Below are 16255 nucleotides of genomic sequence, written 5' to 3'. Positions count from 1 at the left end.
GACAATAACATTTTTTTCTGACTTGTGCAGTGTTTTGAAATAGGAATAATTAAAAACTAGTATGTAATTACTCTATGCATCTAGATAAAAACATCCATACATTAAAAAATGTATAAATTTTATTCATTCATTTTCATCAAAAACTCCTCCCAAAGTAGTTTTATTTAAGTCTTAAAAAATAAAAAAGGTAAGTTTACAGGCTTTGTATTTTATGAAAGTGGAATAAAATGAATATTTGACCACAAACTCTAGGTGTTCAATGCCTTAAACCAAACTACTGCAATTCATATGAAATTCTAAATACAGAATATAATGCCACATAAATAGTATAACAGCCAAGTACTGTCTAAGAAGCCATATGTTTTTTTCCCATTGTTCAAAAAAAGAAGATGACTTTCCGTCACTTATGTTTCTGATTAGCAAGGTGATTTATGCCACAATCACTAAAAATGCCAGCAAGTGAATGAGAAAATGCATAGTGACTGCACCAGATGTGCACAATAAACAGGAATCCCATTGTAATCTCTGGTACTTAGTTTATATGAAGGTAATGTAGGAAACACTCTTGGATATGGCAAAGTCACTCTTTTTTACATTTGACTATAAATGATATGAAATAAATTGTGTGTTTTATACTTTATGGCATGCATACATTGATAAATTAGGTACCGTTTTGTATCCCGACTTATCTACAAGACAAACCTGGCTAAGATCATGGGGATTAATTGCTTCAGAAGTGTGAAATGCAGCTTTTCCATTCTTTTCTGCACACTCAGTGAAGAAACAATGATTAATCACTGTTTAACTATTCTCTTGAGGATCTACAAGATTGCCAAAGCAGGACTTATCCTCATAAATCCAAAAAATACAGGTTTAGATTTGTTGCCAACAACAAAAAGAACATGAACTTAAACCCATTTGTTATCAGATTAAAATAATGTCAAAGTTTTAGAAACCTACTGGTACACAATTCTCTTTAATTAGTGACTTCAGTGGGAAATTAGATTAACGTGAAATACAATGTGTTTTAAAAAGTAGTAAGGAATATTTAATTTACAGAAGAGCCTGTCCTAATATCAAATTATATACTATTAAACGTAAGCAGATAAGCTCTCTTAGCTATAGAAATAATTAAATTCTTCTGTTCCATTTATGAAAATTAAAATATACATAATCAGAAGGAAAAATACTTTCAATAGCTATTTCACATAAGAAATGGCTACTTATTTTAATATATTTTATTCTAGACAGCAACAGTTGAATGGAATCTGGCTAAAAACTATTTAGTCCCAATATTACTAACAAATGTAAGTCTTATCAAGTATTTATAAGGCTGAAAATATAAAACTCCAAACTTCTAAGACTAAAAACCATGAATGATCCAAAAACATGTAATGTTTTGAACAGAAATACAGAAGAGCAAAAGTCTCAAACATATTCAAATAATTTAGGCTTTCAAAAATATCTGCAACCCATGTTCACTAGTATACAGAAGACAATGCAACTCTTAAGTTGAAGAAAAATTATTATTCATATCATTTACAAAATTTTGAACACGTATTTTTAATAACTGAAACCTTATTCTGTCTCAATAATAAATGCAATGTCAGTGATTTAACTGTCAAATCATTACAAATTAAAGACTCAGGGAAATTCCTTTAAATGGGTCAGCTGTTCACAGACTACAAAGGAATCCTAAAGTGGGAATACTCTAAAGTAAAACTTCAAATTTCTATGACAAATAGAAATGTTTGATGAATATATTTTACTTAGAAGAATATAAAATAGAAACAGCCACCTCTCAATTATGAAGGGTTGTTTTTCTATTTGTCTCATTATAAGTTCATATATCTTCTCCTTTCTAATTCATCAACCTTCCTGTTTCTTTCAGGGCTGTTAAGTACCACAGAAGACGACCATAACTGCAAGGAAGAGGAAGGGAAGCTGTTGGTTCATTTCACTGTTCATTAAGCCCTTGAAAGAGTGAATGAGAGGAAGAAACAGATTCTGTATTTTCTACACTTCACTTTTATCTAGGACTGGCTTTCTATTATCACAAAAGTGAGAGAGATATCTAGTGCACACACAGTGAAAACCTAAAAAACTTCTCAATGAACTTTGCAAAAAGGGAAAAAAATTATTTACATTACCTGATTTTAAAAGTAAAACATCCTAAAAGGATATAATATTTAAGAAGTATATCTCCAAACAGCTGAATATCTGCCACAGAGTAAATGATTAATAAATAATTGCAGATCAAATGAATACAGACTGAAATATTTTCAAAGCTGAAAACATTATAGGACCTAAAGCAAATTGTTACCTTTTTCCTACATTCCCAGACATCCTCTCCACTCAAAATTTTTCAGTTCAAATGAAAAATAGTTAAGAATCATCCTTATGTAGGTTGCTCAAAATACACCACTAGTGTAAAACCCCATGGAGACAAGTTTGTCTTGTTTAATTTAAAAAGATTGGAAGTTCAAGGATAAACATAGCTTACAAGGAAATGTGAGTTCATGAGAATAAGATAGTTGGTATTTCTGCACTAAGATTTTTGCAAACAAGCTTGCACTTTACAAAGAAAAAGTCACCACAAATATTTTATTTAGGCCAGTAAGCTAAACACAGAAACAGATGGAAAAAAAATAGTAATGCACAGGACAAAGGTGTGTGAAGTGCAGAGGAGAGACAAATTATAATGTTAAACAATGAAGTATTTAGCAGGGAATTCAGTAAGAAGAGGAAGAAAGAGTTGGCAGCAACAAGTGAACTTTTCACTTGTGAAATGGCGAATTCTCTAAAGACTCTTCTTGGTTAGCCCATGAAATGTCAGGCACCTCTCCACAAATAGTACGTTTCACATACTACACAATGATATAAATACATACCTAAAGAAACTGGAAGAGAACTTTCATTGTTGCTTAAAGGGCAATGCAATAAGCTACACCCTGCATCTAGAGGCAAACAAGATGCACAAGACATCTTATTTCTAATTATTCCTTCCACAAGAGCCCTCTTCCCGAAGGCAGAATACTAAGAAAGTTGATAGGATAGAGAGAACACACTCACTTGCCTCAGAAGACAAGTGAATGTATGGATGTATAGGAGATATTATTCCAAATGTCTTTCAGCTCAGCAAAATGGACATTGTTCAGGTTCTAGGGAAAAGGGAGACTGTAAAGAATTGAAATTTGTTGGTGAACACCTTGGTAACACACCTGTAATCTCAGCTACTTGGGGAGGCTGAGGCAGGAAGATTGTCAAGTTCCAGGCCAGTCTGGGCAACCTATTGAGAGTCAGTCTCAAAATTAAAAAATTGAAAACAAAAACAAACAAACAAACAAAAAACCAGCTGGGGCTATAGCTCAATGGTAGAGTGCCTCTGGGTTCAATCTCCAGTACATACGGGGTAAGTGGGGGTTTGTTTATTTAAATCAGAGAGATGAGTGAATCACTAGAGGTGCTATGGGGAATACTCTGCACAGGCTCCTCAATTTTGGGGCCTTATTACTGATTCCAAACCACCTACTATTCTAACTTAGGCACTACAGTATGGGTGCACAGTGAAAAAGCAATTTGAATCATGTCACAGGACACCATAAGCAGTACCTACAGCCAGAGGGAGAGCTGAATTGCTAAAGTGTGCAGGGAGTTTGAGCAAGAATGGGTAAGAACAACAACACTATTACAACTTGGAAGCATATGCCCACTCCAAGATATCATATCATACCAGTAGACTTCTGATGCCATTATCCTAACACATGCTTATTAACTGTGCTCCTGGGCTGAGGCAACTAGAAGGAATATGTATCATAATAAAGACTATAAACCCTTGACATTTGTAGATTTTTTACAAATACACTTTCACCCTAATTCAAGAAATCCAAGATATTAAGTACTTCAATTTTGTTAAGTGCATTCAAACAATGAACTACCTACACTGGTATAAAGAAGAAGCGGATGGCCCTGCATCCCATCTTAATGAAGCTTGGTGATTCTCTAGCATTCTATGGAAATATTCACCAACTTGATATTCTTTAAAAACATCAAGAGGTATATCATACATAAATGCCTGTTGTATGTCTTAATTCCATTAATAGAAACATCTTTAATTTTTTTTAGTCGTTGATGGACCTTTATTTGATTCATTTATTTGTATATGGTGCTGAGAATCAAACCTAGCACCTCACACATACTAAGCAAGTGCTCTACCACTGAGTCAAAACCCCAGCCCCTAACAGAAACATTTAACAACAAAAATCCTAAACTGGAAATTAAAACACCAATTTATATTGCTAAAGTAAAAAATCACAAAGAAGTGAGAATTACAGAACAAGCCTAAAGAAATGAGAAGCAGCTAATCATGATGCTTCTTGAACGTCACATAGGCTAGACACAGCGTGAAGTTTAACCAAAAGCTTTCTAAATAAGCATCTGTGCCCATATTCTTTGCCTTCTTCCTTTTAAAGATGAATCATCCTTTCTCCTAAGGATGAACCATTCACTTTCCTTTATGAGGTAAGTCTCTCTAACTTGTACACATTACTTTAACAAATTTCCATTCTTTTTTGCATTATCACTCTTAAAAATAATCCTCTCTTGACCCCGACTTTCCCCTTTATCTGCCACGTGTGTTTTTCTTCCCACTGTCCCCTGAATACCTTCCACACTTTTGCCCTCTATGGAAGTTGTTCTTCTCAAAATCTTCAAGAACTCCCCATTAGTAAATCCAACGGTGAATTCACAGTCCATCTCTAAATTCACTGATCAGTAGAATTTGCCATAAGTGATGCCTCCTCCTTCCTTGATATATTTACATCCCTTTCAGATATTCTGAAAGACTTAAGAGATTTCCTCTTACCTCACTGGGTTTCCATTCCTGACCTCCTTCAATCTCCCTCTCTTAATCCTTTTACTTAAGGTTCCCCATGGCTAGGGCCTTAAATCTCCTCTCTAGTTACATTTACCAGATAATATAAAAGTTAACTTTTAAATACCTTCTACAACTGACAGTTTTCCCTTCATCCCAAACATTTCCCTTGCCCATTTACCCTGTCTGAACTCTGAACTCTCCCTGAACGTGGGTCAATGCATCTGTCTCCTTAAACTCTCCATTCAAATATACAATTTTACATGTTCAAAACCAACCTCCTGACCTTCTCTCAAATGTATTCCTTTTATTATCTTCCCATTCTTCATGAAATGAGAAGTATCTCTCCTGTTACTCAGACAAAAAAAAACAAAATTCTTTCTCCACTTATTGCTTTCTCATAACTCAAATCCAGCAAACCGGCAAACCCTGCTGTTCAAATCACAACTGTCTCTCACTTCTAACCTTCTATGTGGTGTCTCTGCGTCTGCCCTTGCTACCTTAAAATCTGTTCTCAAAATGGCAGTCAATAATTCTTTTAGACAACAAATCTAGTAAGGAAATTCACCAATGGCTCCCAACCTCATTCAGAATAAAAGCCAAATACAAGTCCTTAAAAAATATAAATTCCTAGTCACTTTCTTAATTTAATACCCATTAGTAGAGAGTAACTGCAGTCACATACCTTTAGGCTTCCTTGAACATATCAGTAATATTTTTGCCTTACAGCCTTTGTATTTCTTATTCTTTCTGCCCAAGCCACTCATTCCCTCATCTCCTCCAGGTCTTTAATATTCCCTTCTCAATAAATAAATAAAATAAAGCTTTCCCTATACATGCTATTTTAAAATCTCTACCTCACTCCCTCTATTATGAAATAACTATTTCCCACTCTTTGCTTTATTTTCCATCATAGAATCACTATCTAACCTATTACACAGTTTACTTATCTAGATATCTGTCAACCTCTGCCCCAAAATATAAACTTAATCAAGTTAAGGATTTTTGTCTATTTTGTTTTCACTAACAGATTCTGTAATAGTCTTAAATAGGTTTGAAATTTCTCATTTGGAAAAATAGGAAAGCAGAAAAAAAAATTGTGAGTAAAACTTTCAAAGTCCTGAGAAAAATTATTTTTAAACTTAGATATACTCAACTAAACCATCAATCAACTGAGAGAATAAGCCATTTTCTAATATGCACAACTCAAAAAATTCATCTTCCACTACACCTTTCTAAACATTTATTTAAGGAAATCTAAGAATCAGGATGGCAATGGGATAAAAGAAACAACAACTAACCCAGTAATACAATGAAAAGAAATCTAAGAATGGCCTTTCAGTGAAAGGCCAAGGAAGCATTTTAAAAGAGATATTTGGGGTTAAGTGAGAGATTGCTTCAAAAAGAGTGTTGCTAATCCTAATAAAATGTCATTTTGTGATTTAGGAACCTGAAAGGACAACCATGGAACACTATCAATAAAAATAGAGGTATATCTCTTTGGTGAGCTAACCATGGAACACTATCAATAAAAATAGAGGTATATCTCTTTGGTGAGCTTTAAACAAAAAGAATGGTGATTTAGAAGTCTGATAAAAACTATATGCAAGCAAGGCAAACCACAGTACAAATGTCAAGTATAATGTAGTATAATTTTAAGCCAAAGAAAGAAAGTAAAAATATCTTTAATTCTGGAAAATAAATATTCACCAGTCAGCTAGTTTTAGAGGAAAAAAATAGGACTATGTGGTATTCTGGATTTATAACATAATTGCTATATGAGAAAAAAATCACTATGTAAGAAATGACAATTACATAAAAATAATAAAAATAGAATCATTTCTCTACACTGTTACTTAGCTGAAAGTCTTATTACTCTCATAAGTTTATTCTAACAATCTAAAAAATAAAAAAAACAAGTGTTGGCAAGATATGGAGAACCTGAAGCCCTCAGTCATTGTTAATGTGAATATAAAATAGTACAGCCACTATGGAAAACACTCTGATAGTTCCTCAAAAAGTTACACACAAAATTAAAATATGACTGAGCAATTCTACTCCTAGCTATATACCCGAAAGAACTGATAACAGATATTCAAACAGGTACACATGTACACACATTAATACCAGCACTAATTCACAAGAACTGAAAGGTAAACTGAATAAACAAACTGAGGTATATACATACAATGGAGTATTACTGTTCAGCTAAGAAAAACAATTAACTACTAGTAAGTGCTACAAGGTGGATGAAAAATTGAAAACATGCTAAGTGACAGAAGCCAAACACAAAAGGTCACATATTATATGATTACATTCATATGAAATATGCAGAAAAGATAAACCATGGGGACAGAATACAGACTAATAGATGCCACAGGTTGTAGGTAGGACAGAATAAAGAGAAACTGCTTAATGATTATTTTACCCTGGTGTGATATAAATGTTTGGAAATAGAAGTAGTAAGTAGCAAAATATTGTGAATGTATCAAATGCCTGGGAACTAATTACTCTAAAAGGCTGATTTTATACTTTATAAATTTCATCCAAACAATCTTAAAATAAAGATGTTCTGCTTTTAATTCACCCTTTCCTAGTCTCTTATTTGCAAAGTACTTAAAAGATTTCCATAATTCTTTCGAAGAGTCTTAGGAACTGACATTTATAATTTTGGGGAAAAGAAAACATTTATTTGGAGTTCACTAATCATTTAAGTTTCATTTCAGTTTCTTCTGTTAAATTCAAGTAAAATTAAAAATCATAGATTTTATTTTTGAAATATCACATCAGTATATCTCTGTATGCTAGGATTAGGAATAATTTTTATCTTTCTTATACTTTTCAATATTTACCAAATATTCTAACATAAAATATTGCTTTTATAATCAGAAAAAATGCAATTTATTAAATGAATAAAATGTGAATAAGTACTAGAAGAGACTTTGGGAAAAGATCTGGGCTAGTCAAAGATGATACATAGAACTTACAAAGATAATGATTTGAAGGCATCAGAATGCACATCCAATTAACACAGATAAAATGAAAAGAATACGGAAATATGTACCTTACCATAAAGACTTGATTCTTTCAGGATATGTTCTCCTTTAAAATTCTGAGATATGACTATTTGTGCCTGTGTTCCCACCACACAAGAATCCAGTGAGGGCTCTAGTCTTTCTCAGTAGTTACCCAGTTCTTCCATCAAGTCACTTAATAGCTTATAGTCAATGGGGAGAGTGAGTAGAGAGACAAGATAAAGCAGCTTGACTGAGGGGGGGTGGGGGGGGCTGTCTCATTCCCTTTACTTTCCCAACGAGTCAGTCATCAGTCATGAACAAATATATAAGTGATCTAAAGCAGGATTTCTGAAATTATAAAACTGACACATTACTGAATAGGAAAATAAATTTAGTTATTGGCTTCAGCATGTATTACATGAAATATAAAAGAACATAATAAAACAAGAGAACAAAGTAGATCCTACATAGTATAAAAATTACCTCGACTTTTGTTTCAGTTTCATTTATAGGAACTGACTTACAAATGTAAAATTTTGTTTCTTATTATTGATGGTGAAAGGAAAAAATTGTGAACATGACCTGAGAAATTTTCAACTCTGCATTTATGCTAATCTCCTATTCCTCTAAAAAAATTAAGTGGATAACCAAAGGAAATTAAAATATTGGGGGAAAAAGGCCTATGGATACTAAAAGTATAGCCACAGAAACTACTAAGACCACTGGTGGAAAATGTTTCTTAGCTTCCCCCACCCCAAAGACTCGGCTAAATTGAAAGGAATATAATGAGGAAAAGGAACAGAACCAAAGAAACTGATGACATTGTAGGAGGTGGAAAGAAACAGGTAGGGAAACCAAGTAACTGTGCTGGAGGGGCATTATTCCCTAAAGGAGTCTACAATCCAAATTTGGCAGAAGTGTACAAATACAAAGAGAGTTCACAGACAAAAATCTACATAATTACTATGGTAAAGGGTACTAAGAGTATTAAATTTTTAAATATATCTTATGAATAGATAGATGCTTACCTTTCAGAAGAACTTTACTAATCCACAAATCTGTTGGACACTTGAAAAATGCATGTTCTTGTTATGGTTCAAGGATGACACCAGCTTGGTACAAGAGATTTCACCAAATAGAAGTCTTGACTGGCAAACAGGAATTGAAGAGGAAACAAAATCTGGAGACCAACCAACTTCTCCCTCAACTGAGCTGCTGGAAAAACATCTACCTAGAAAAGCAAATAAAATAACTTCAATGCCCCAATTCCAGTAGGGAACCCTAAAACAAACCAAACAATACAAAATGCCAGGCTAAAAAAAAAAAAATATGTCAAATACTTTAGGCTCTTGGAGGACAAACATTACCCTACTCACTTATCAGTTTCCATTATCTATTTTAACTTCCAAAGGAAAGTATCACTGTATAATACCAATAGTAAAAGACACAAAATACACACAGAGTAAGACCTCAGGATAAAACAAATCACTTGTTATAACTTCATTTAACTTTCTGCTGAAATGGCATACGAATCTACCCTTCTAACACACAGTAAAATAATATCACATTTTAAAATCATAATATAAAAAATGGAAATTTGACATTTAAAAACATGCAAAAATTCCATTGAAAATGGATTTCAAAGCATTAATAAAATGTAAAATTAGAGTATGGTTGCATCTGTGATGACAAGTGAATATTATTTGTAAGTGAAAAATTAATTTCCATGGCTTTTTCCTAGAGCACAAGAAAAAAGTCTTATCGTCTTTAGTGATGCATTTCCACAAACTGTATTTGATGTAATTACATTTCTATACAAAATGCAAAAGAACGACAAGTTCTTAAATAGGCTATATCCAATTTAAGTAAAAACCTCTTAATAATAAATTACTTAACATATCATCCACCTCTAGATTTCATTCTCTCAGTTTTTTAACACTCAACAACCTGTTAAAAAGTTATTGGTGGCACAATATGCATACACAAAGACAGCAGCCATTAGGTAATATGACATAAAATGTCAGTGGCAGACAACTAACAAATATGATAGCAAATCTAGCTTAAAATTACTGAGCGTTGGCAGGAATTAATTAGATCAAACACATTATAGTATCACATGCTCCTTAAACCAAGTAACAGAAGTCACCCTCTGGAAAAAGGATTTCCAGAAACTGTCTTATGGCCTTTTAGATATTTCTATTTTATTAAACATAATTTCATTTGTGTTTGTCTTCTTGTTTGCAATGGTTTATTACATTAAAGTGCAGAACTTTCTTATTTTTGGTATTGGAAATTGAATCCAGGGGTGCTCTACCACAAAGTCACATCCCTAGCACTACTTATTTTTTTTTTATTTTGAGACAGTCTCACTAAGTTACCCAGGTAGTACTGAACTTTTGATCTTCCTCCCTCAGCTAGAGGTCTCACAGATTTTCTTACTGGGTTCTTGTCTCATGGGTTTAAAGAATGAAATTCATGGATGGTGGCATAGGACCAAAATAAAAAATAAAATTAGTTTTAAATGAGAGGAACAAAAGGTGGAACTCCCTGTGATGTGAAGAGGGGAAACTGGAGAAAAACTTTACCCTCTGCGTATACTAGTTTGGGGATTTAGGCTTCTGGATAAAGGCATTGATCTGAGTCCATGGTGAACAACATTAAAAGCATTAAGGCTAAATATTGACATCTATGCTGTACAGATGTTGAGAAGGTGCCAAGGCTGTTGGTTTGGTCCATGACTTTATATTTGGCTGTGTACTTACAGTCCTTAAGTCTCGATTTTTTATAACCTCCATTTGGGTCCACCCCCTCATTTCCATTTTCCTGCCACTCTGGGACAAAGGAATGCTTAATCTCACAGGGTTGCCTTTATATTTGAAAAAACCTGTCTGGGATCCATTACACTCATTGTCTGACTATTAACCTGCCTATCTTAATGGGGATAGAAGATGAAAGCTGCCAATCACAAAGAATGAGGCAATAGGTTCCAGTATTATTAAATTATAACCTGGGGACAAAATAGTCTCCCCTTTTCAAGATCTGCCCTATTTGGCCAGGGGATACTTCTGGGTGCAGCCCTGCCTGTTGCCCACAGAGCTAAAATACAAACACTTCCCCGAGTTCCCATGAATTCAAGCACTGGTGTCTTAGCACTGTTGATTTCTGAAGAGAGAGGTCCCTAACAATCTCTGTACAGTCCTTCCCTAGACAGAGTTCCCTAGATACATAGGTATATAAAGAGAGAGTCTCTGAGTACAATTGACAGTGGGGAATTCACTTAAAGTTGATGACATTATGATGATGATGATAAGAAAGGAGGGTCAAACAACAATAACCTGTGTTTCAACCCCTTGAGTGCAAACTGGAAAAAAAAAAAAAGATTTAAGGCACAGGTTTTTTAAAATATGCCCGACTGACTGATCCCTTTCCTGGGATAAAATTTGCTGTGTAAATTAAATGTACAGATAATATACTCACCCCAAAATCAACAACTTCGTTTGCAAGTGCCTTCTAGGAAAAGAAAACAGAACCTGATCTGCTGGAGGTCTACTAGAAGTGAGTAAGGTCTTTTGCGCCACAGGGACCCTGAGAAAGGTGATCAATGTTATCTTAACCAAAATTTGTTTTAGGAGAAAATAACTTGCCTCAGGGAAAATAATAATAATAACAACCCCTTAAGAAATCCATTCTCTTCTGGACAATTGTTTAAACTGTACAATAAGTCAGATTTGCCAGATACCCTACTCTGCTGCTTTTGCCTGTTTAAAAAAAAAAAAAAAAAAAACCTCACACTGATGACTACCAATATGTGTAAGACTTGAGAGCTATAAAATATTAAAGTGTGATGCTTTAGGATCTTTGTCAGAGAAATGGATGACGTAAGATCTTGACCAGCCTTGATCTTCTAATAACCTTAATATGTGACTAGAGATACTAGGTATGTTTGTCTGAGGCTTATCTGAATGTTCTGTAAAAGTTTATAAAATGAAAGTTCATATAGGTTTAACCAATAAGTTATTGTTTATACACTGCATCTGGCATAAAAGGGCAAACTATTTTAAAAAACTGACATATCAAAAGTAGGTCCAGAGCTTCAACATGTCGGCTTAGGACCAGACTTCCTCAACAGGACTCCCATAGCACAAGAAATAAAAGCAAGAATTAATAACTGGGATAGATTCAAACTAAAAAGCTTTCTCTCAGCAAAGGAAACTATCAGCAATGCAAAGAAAGAGCCTACAGAGTGGGAGAAAATCTTTGCCAATCATACTTCAGATAGAGCACTAATCTCCAGAATCTATAAAGAACTCAAAAAACTCTACACCAAGAATGTAAATAATCCAACTGACAAATGGCTAAGGAAATGAATAGACACTTCACAGAAGAAGATATACAAGCAATCAACAAACATATGGAAAAATGTTCAACATCTCTAGTAATAAGAGAAATGCAAATCAAAACCACCCTAAGATTCCATCTCACCCCAATTAGAATGGCGATTATCAAGAATACAAGCAACAACAGGTGTTGGCGAGGATGTGGGGAGAAAGGTACACTCTTACATTGCTGGTGGGGCTGCAAATTAGTGCAGCCACTCTGGAAAGCAGTGTGGAGATTCCTTAGAAAACTTGGAATGAAAACACCATTTGACCCAGCTATCCCACTCCTTGGCCTATACCCAAAGGACTTAAAATCAGCATATTACAGAGATACAGCCACATCAATGTTCATAGCTGCTCAGTTCACAACAGCCAGATTGTGGAACCAACCTAGATGTCCTTCAATTGATGAATGGATAAAGAAAATGTGGTATATATATACAATGGAATATTACTCAGCCATAAAGAATGATAAAATTATGGCATTTGCAGGCAAATGGATGAAACTGGAGAATATCATGCTAAGTGAGATAAGCCAATCTCAAAAAACCAAAGGAAGAATGATATCGCTAATAAGTGGATGATGACACATAATGGGGGGGTGGGAAGGGTTAGTGTTGGGGTTGGAGTTGGGTTTAGGGAGGGGGGCAGGAATGGAGGAAGGAAGGACTGTATAGATGGAGGGGAAGGGTGGGAGGGGAGGGGGGGAAGGGAAAAAATGGCAGAATGAATCAAACAACATTACCCTATGTAAATTTATGATTACACAAATGGTATGCCTTTACGCCATGTACAGGCAGAGAAACAACATGTATCCCATTTGTTTACAATAAAAAAAAAAAACTGACATATCTGCCTGCTTTAAGTCTAATTCTGATTATTAACACTGTTCCCTAAATGTGTAAGAGATTTAGGCTATCCTTGATTTTTGCTAGTACTATTAAACTCTGCAAGCTTGTGAATATCTTTGGAGTCTGAATTTTACTGTGAAAATTAAACCTAGTTAATATAAGGACATCTGTGTAATGGTGATGCTATTAGTTCTTGGTATATTACAGTATACTCATGTTCTTCTAGTATACAAACCTGAAAACATATAGCTTGGAAGAATACTTTACCAAGCTGGTGTTCTCTAAAGCTAAAGTTGTCTAAAATGGTAATTTCAAATCTTTTACAAATAATAAATTAAATTGAAATTTATATCATTTAATGTTCTGAAACTGGACCTGTTATCATTAGGATATATGTAAAATTTTGTTATTTTTTCAAAGGTAGAAATTTAAAATGTATTTTTAAAAGATTATGAGAGCCTGACCTGTTTAAAGGTAGATATTGTAAAACATGCATTTTGCCACTTTCCCACAAAAAAAGGGTTAAAAGCTCTCATAGCTTTTCTTTGATTCATGTTTCAGACATAATGCTATACTGTTATTCATGAAGAGCCCCCACCTTACCTGAGATAAGGCTCTGTCTCCCACCTTACTCCAGGTTAGAATGGTTCCAAAATAAGTTAGACTTAAGCTCAGTTAAAGCTGTGTTCAAAAGATTGATTTTTGTTATAAAGATTACTGTGATCTCAAAATAAACAGGAGATATAACTGAGTAAGGTTTGGGATTATAAAAAAAAAAAATTATTTTTCTTGGACCACAGCTATTATACAAACTGAATATGTTTTTGCTATTGTTAATTTCATTTTGTATTTTCCTTGTAAACGTTAACTGTTATGTTTGTGCCTTACAAGAAGTGTAACTTCTAATATAACAAGCTGGGTTAATTTAAGATAATAGGCCATCATCTACAGAGGACAGACAGGATGCAAGGCTAACTTCCAGTACTAATACAGACCCCAATTAAATAGAAGGGGTAAATAACTGTAGAATTATAGATAACTGAAGTTATAACCTGTTACTCTCTCTCTAAGATTGGTGAAATTAGCTTACTGGGTGTTTACAACCAAAAACTCGCAGACCAAAGTCAAGTAAGTAAAAGGGCTAAGGAAAGAGCAGCCAATATTTGGCCCTTGCCCTCTAAGATCAGCGAGTGCCCAGAGAATAACAGACCCCTCTAAGGGCTCTGAAACTCTGGTGAGTCACCGAATCTGCCAATCAGGAAGATCAAGAGGACCCTAGAGAACAGAAAGCTAGCTGGTAGTGCACATTCTGCAAAGAGGAGGGTCATTGGAGACAGAAATGTTCCTGATGTTTCCAAGAGAAATCACATGTGGTCATCAAGACCCTGACCTGACCAACCCTGGCACATGGCACCACTGGTAGAGGAAAGGTAAAGGAGCCAGGAGGCTTCACACATGTCCCCAAAAGTGATCTCTGAAGAATCTCAGCTGACTTTTAAGAATAGATAAGAACAAGATCAATTTTGACCAGCTTGGTCTTAAACACCTGTCAGAAGAGTATAGCCTGAGCACAGTCCTATGTGAACAACTAAAGGAAAAACAATGTTTTTGTTTTTGTTTTTAAATATAATTTAAGATGTACACTTGTGACAGCCCTACCAAAAGTTAGCAGAGCTGAAGGTTGTAAAGAAAGGATTATTATATGGAAGTGCCTAATAACTATCAAAAAGGACTCTAGAGACACAGGTTTGTCCTGTGTATTAAAAATTGGCTGAAATGCTATTTTTGTATTAATTGTTTACCAAAACAGTAATGCTTTACTCTCCTGTTTATTGTTGTCCCAGCATGAACCTTCCCTGCGTATACCTTTTTCAGTCAACTGCCAACTGCCACCATGGACCTCTGGACTTCAATGATGCCTAAAACTATTCATACTCTACCTGACAGAAAGCAAGGACTTTGGGTCACTTCCCCTCAACTTTGCCCTCTCTAAGCAGGAAGCAGCTTGGAGATGCGGTCACCCATTTTTCCATAGAAATGGAATATAGAAATTGACAGTGGGTAAATGTAATAGTGGTCCACTTCACCTTTTTAATATAGCTCTGAGGCTTATTTTTAAAAGGTACTTGTTTTCCTTTTCCTGTTCTCCCTCTCCCTCTCCTTAATCTGGGAGTGGGTAACAAGATTACCTGAGTTATCAGTGCTCCATAGGAAGGAGATATCTGCCAGAGGATACAAGTGAATGTTAACACACATCAGGTACCCTGGGACCCCCTGTCAGGGCACACCTGGAATGCAGTCTTTGAAGAGCTCCTTTAAAATCCTCCAGTCCCCCCTGATGGGGAGAATCACAGTCCCTGGGACTGTAGTCCCCTGTGCTTCTCCTCTGCTAGCAAAGCAATGAACATCTATTTCCTTTTCCTCAAAAATGGAAAAAGCAACACTGCAATCCATGTTCTGAGTAGTTGTAATTTCTTTTATTTCTAGATACATACTTTAAACCAATTAGGGGATGACTTTTCATTTCTTACACTGCTAGGATAATTAATTAACCTTCTTGTTTTCACAGGATATATTCAGTAAAAGAACAAATTGATATACAATGAAAGAAACCAAGATGGGAGGGGGAAAAAAAAAAACAGAGGGCACTATAGGCAGAATTAGGAAACACAGAAGATCCCCTGTAGAGTAAAACCATGGCAAACAACTAGACTTCCTCAGCAATTCATATGCAGAACTATTTACCAGGTTCTCCATGAAGGCTATACTAGCTCTTTTTCTAGTTATTCTCTTAGGAATGACACAAATATTGAGAAATCTAGAAACGGATATACACATGCACATATAAAAATTATTGTCAGTGTGTAAGTTACTGCTGCCCTGGGACTGCAATAATTTATGTAACATCTGTTTTCATATTTTTCTAATTTTTTTCCTAATTAACATGCATATTTAATGCATAAATGCTCAGACCACCTCTTTTTTCTGCTGACTATGCCCATTTTTCCCCCTGAAGTTGTGCACTCCTAGGTAGATTTAGGATAGATGAAAACCAAAATTTTTTGAAAGCATTAATTTTAAAATGTAAACAGTACTAAACCAATTTTCAAGAAAACACTTAAGTCTGAGGAGTTT

At 34.8% G+C, this 16255-nt stretch overlaps 1 protein-coding gene across 1 annotated transcript in view; it reads right to left on the bottom strand.

Moving 5' to 3' along the window:
* The window catches only part of Tbc1d5 (TBC1 domain family member 5), a 536784-nt gene that overhangs the window by 394049 nt on the left and 126480 nt on the right, over positions 1–16255 (bottom strand). Inside the window, 1 exon segment of the mRNA XM_047531151.1 lies at positions 8919–9121. The gene's annotated coding sequence lies outside the window, so the exon portion shown is untranslated.

Source organism: Sciurus carolinensis, chromosome 17 (assembly GCF_902686445.1).
Source record: "Sciurus carolinensis chromosome 17, mSciCar1.2, whole genome shotgun sequence".
Lineage (NCBI taxonomy): Eukaryota > Metazoa > Chordata > Mammalia > Rodentia > Sciuridae > Sciurus > Sciurus carolinensis.
Note: the sequence above shows the minus strand (reverse complement) of the source record. Positions and strands in the feature narration are given on the sequence as shown.